Below are 4583 nucleotides of genomic sequence, written 5' to 3'. Positions count from 1 at the left end.
ATTGTAGAGGCAAATACCACCAACAAAATTCAAGAAATGGAGAAATAATCTCAGAGACTGAAGATACTATTAAATACATTGATATATCTCAGAGAAAATATTAAAATAGAAAAATTCATCACACAAAATATCAAAGAAACCTAGGACACCGTGAAAAGACTTATTCTCAGTATATTAAGAATAGATGAAAAAGAAGTTGTCAGGTTTCAAGGACTGTTAAAGGTTTTTAAAGAAAATCATAAAATGAAAATTCCCCAACCTAAAAAAAAGAGAGGCCTAAAGAACACCAGACTCAAGACTCATAGTAATGACCATTTGAAAGTTAACATATGTGGACAAAAGACTATAATGAGTAATACACTATAGCTTCTGTGACAAGATCTTTTGTTTGTGTCTTTGTTTTATTTTACTGGGAGCATGAAAGGGATTTTGGTGCATGACATGTAAATCATAGGCATTCATTAAAATTTGAAAAATCATAAAAGAAAAATTCCCAAAACTAAAAAGAGTGATGGCCTGAACATAAAAGAGGCCTACAGAACACCAAATAAAGTAAAACAAAAAAGCACACAGCCTCTCATGTTACATTAAACATAGTTTATGGGTAACCTGACCTTGTATACAGATATATTTTACATCAACAATGAGCTCAGATGATGTGGCTTGTGGGCATGAAATAAAGCTATCTATATTTAAGGTTCTCAAAAAGAGCAAGCCTCAACAAGTAACTTCATAATTATTTACATTGGCCAGGAAGCATGGTTTGATTCTTTCCTAGTGTTTACAATGTAATATTTTTTCTCCCTCCTCCCTCTCTCAATATATGAATGAATAAATAAATAAATATTTTTGAATAGGTAAACATCCAACACAAAGCTTATTATTTCTCCTTGTGTGAACATAAACTAGTTTGCTAATTTGTTAAATTGAAATAGCTAATTTCCTAAATATTTCAGGATTGGATTAGATCAAGGAAAGAACAAAGCCAAGACAACTCCTGCAAAGGATACTGTTATCTCCAACCTCTTTTCCATTTGCTTTCTTTTTTCTACATTACAAAGAACCTGCTTTTCCCAGGTTCCTCAATTTCTACAATCAAATCACAATGTTCGGGTCTTCTCTGACTAGCCATTCTTAAGTATTAAAAACTGATGAGTATTCTGTCCTTTGGAAGATCTTTGTCTTCCCTCAAAACAGTGGATCTTGAGTTCCAAATACTTCCACAGGCAATTTAAAAAAGATTCATTTATAATGTATACAGTATTTTGTGCTACATATGATCCAGCAGGCCAGAAGTTGGGAACCAGATGTCATCATAGATTGTTCTGAGCCAACATGTGGTTGCTGGAAATTGAACTCAGTACTTTTGGAGGACTAGCAGGTATAGTTCAGAAACAGCCAGATACTGACCTTTCAAACACCAGGTTCATATTGATAGAATGTTATTTGATTGCTGAAGAACTGACAGATCATGGTCACAGCCTGTAATTTAGATTGAAATTGGTTAGAATAGCTGACCAGTCAGGGCAATGGTCTGAACTCTAGTTTTAAATACAAGTTATGGCATCAACTCCAAAAGGCGCTCTATAAGAACCATGTAAATAATGGGTAAAGAAAATTGAGGACCAGATCTCCTCGTAACCTACAGTTGGAATAAGTAGTTGAAGCCTAGGTAGTTTTCCTCTTCTTGTCAGATGGTGGCTCACATACCTCACATACCCCAGCTGCCTTCTGCTTAAAGAACTTTGTGTCAGGACACTCCCTTTTCCCCATGCAGAGTCAAAGGAAGTGTTATCTTGATCCAGAAGGTGGGTGTACTTTGTGCGGCCAGAGTGTGCAAATTCTTGATGTACATGACCTTTGGAAGAATGCTTTTGTTGAAATGGTCCAGAGTAGGTGCATCAAAATCTCTCCTGTACAATTCTTCATCCTCATCCATGAACAAGGCACCTCAGTGATAATACTGTTGTAAAAACTTGTATTTGCCTTTAACAGCTAAGTTGTTAATGACTCTGCTTTTATCTGAAGTTCTGCCTGCCTTTCTTCCTAACTGAGGTTTCGTATGCACTCTATACAAGCTTTCGCCTTTGTGAGAGCTTCTCAGTCTTCTCTGTCCCTCTTGATTCTTTTGAGCCCTCAGACTGTCTATGCCTCTAAGTCCTCCCTGTTGTTTTCATCATCGGTACTGAGTGAGTGCAGGGCTGCTGGGGGCCTATTGCTCTCCTGTAGCTCTTTCTTGGTCTCTTCCTCTACAATCATTCTTGTGTACTTGCACAGCTCCCCAGCCATGCATTTTGCTTACTGTTACAGTTCTTCTGTTTCAATGCTTCAGCTTCTAGTTCTTGAACAATCACTGTGTCCTCCTTGTGAATGAAGACAGGTGTCAGTTGAAGATCCATTTCTTCTTCGCTACGCATGTACTCCTCATACTCTGACTGTGACTCTGACTTTTCCCCAGAGCATCCTTCATCTATCATTTCCATGAATTCCACCTCATCATTTTTCCTCACTGTAGCTCACTGAAGCATCATGCCATGGCACCACTCTCCCTCCTCATTGTCAATTTCTTCCTCTTCTTCACGGCTATTTTATCAGTCCATGCACCAAGCATCTCCTTCTACTTCGGAGTCACTTTCTCCTACTACTTCACTGTCCTCTATTTTCTTGTGTCAAGCCATTCCCTCTTCCACAGCTTCACTACTGTGGTTCTGTAAGTGCATGTGTCTGGGATCACTGGGTGAGTCCTCCCCATTTTGCCTAGGCTTTGCTTCTTGTTCCTCAGCATTCTTAATGAATTGAAAGCCATCATCCTCTTCATCTAAGGACTCTGTGGGGGTATAATCTGGTCTCTTTCCAGACACATAACTTTTTACCTTCACTTTTTCCATTGAAATCTCACCTTGGTCATTGCTAACTGGGACAGCCCCATCTGTAGACTGAATGGGCGACTGCTTCATGAGTGCTCGTGAGAAGGACTTGGTTATGGCTGTGGAGGCTCCCAAAATTTGGTTGAATCCCAATGGTTAATATTGGAGGAATAGAACACTGCTTCTCATCTACATCCATACAACATGACTGCGCTTCTCCAGGCAGTAAGAGATTTATTGGAGGAATGAATCCAAGAGAGTAGGGACAAATCCAGGAGTCCTGGTCCAGGAGAAGACAGGAGGAACCTGGGCAGACACAGACCTTTTCTATGTGTTATTAGTTGGTGGTGCTTCCTAGGGTAATAATTTCCAGGGTGAGGATTAATGAAATTTCATGTCCTGACCTTGGTGAGCTCAGGCAATGATGGGATTTCCTGTTCAGAGATTGGTAAGTTCCCCAACTTGGGGATTGTAGGGTTTTTACAGAAAGCTTAGTAGTTGGAGAGATTTCTTGGTCAGAGATTGGTTGTTACTGCTGATCAGACTTTTCACCTCAATCTTGCATCATCTGTGATCTGTCCTACTGAAGGGCTGGAGATCAACGTTGTGACAGTGACAGTGGTTTGTGGAAGGGGACTAGCTGCTGGTCCTTCCTAAGGAGAGGTCTGGCCATTTTCCTGCCTTGAGAGCTTACTAAGTTTACCAAGTTTACAAAGGAGGCCATCGCAGGGAAGCCTTTCCCTTCAGCGTGAATGGGTGACTGAGACTGGAGAGGAAGTGCTGCCATCATGGGAAGCTCCTGTGATGGCATTAGGCTGAGGGAGGAAAGGTTATCATTGTCCTGGAAATCCCCCAATAAGAAGTTTGGGCTCTGTGCTCTGACAAGTATCACACTTTTACCTGCTCTTGTCTAGGCAGCCTTCAGTGGGAAAGAGCATTTTGACAGTCCTGGCAGGGTACTCCTTAAACATTTTGTGGCATGCTGTGAAAGAACTGGACTCACATCTCTGAAGGACAAGGGCTGAGGTGCCACTTTGATCCAATGTTGTCATGTCAATTATGGTGTTGGGACTACAGGTAAAATCTTTGGAAATACAAGTAAAGGATAGATAATGTAGAACTTTCTCTGAGGTTGCCAAATACTTACAGAGTGGACCTTGTAAATATAATTCTTGTTTGTTCTCATAATTATTCATATTGTACCAAGTTTATTAATGTCAGAGAAAAGCCAGTTTTTGAACTAAAGGGTTAAGAGTTCTAATTTCTTTTAAACCTAGTTCTGTTATGTGAATGGTGTTTGTTGTGGTTTTTTCCTAAAGGATTTCGTCATATATCCCTGGAAATCAAGGACTCACTTTGTAGACCATGCTAGTCTGAAATTCACAGAGTTCTGCCTATCTCAGCCTCTGGAGTGCTTGGATCAAAGGTGGGAACCACCAGACCTTTCTAATGTAAATATTTTTGCTTTAATCCCATGAGTGGGATAAGAGGCTGCTTCCTAGCAGGTGAATGATTTGCCTCCTGCAGTAGCAGGGCCCTGATCATTGCCATCTGCAGAGAGTTTAGTTCTGCCAAATTTGGAAAGCATATACATTGGAGAGCACCAAGAGACCATGGGGGTGAGGGAGGCTGCTACTAGTTGGTCTTGCTGCTGAGGTTTCTGTTGCTGGCTTCCTGATTTGCTGGATGGCTGTACTGCTGGAGAGTCTGACTAGG

The 4583-nt window shown here is 40.6% G+C and overlaps 1 pseudogene across 1 annotated transcript; it reads right to left on the bottom strand.

The window, feature by feature from the left end:
- Positions 1 to 1668: 1668 nt before the first annotated feature.
- Positions 1669 to 3919, bottom strand: LOC311601280 (microfibrillar-associated protein 1-like; annotated as a pseudogene). The gene is made up of 2 exons: positions 3871 to 3919; positions 1669 to 2986 (listed from the first exon to the last, which is right to left on the bottom strand). The product of its transcript is annotated as a microfibrillar-associated protein 1-like (transcript).
- Between the last annotated feature and the right edge of the window lie 664 nt (positions 3920 to 4583).

Source organism: Acomys minous, assembly GCF_964271855.1.
Source record: "Acomys minous genome assembly, chromosome: 7".
NCBI lineage: Eukaryota > Metazoa > Chordata > Mammalia > Rodentia > Muridae > Acomys > Acomys minous.
The sequence above is the reverse complement of the archived record's forward strand: the minus strand, read 5'-3'. Positions and strand labels throughout refer to the sequence as shown.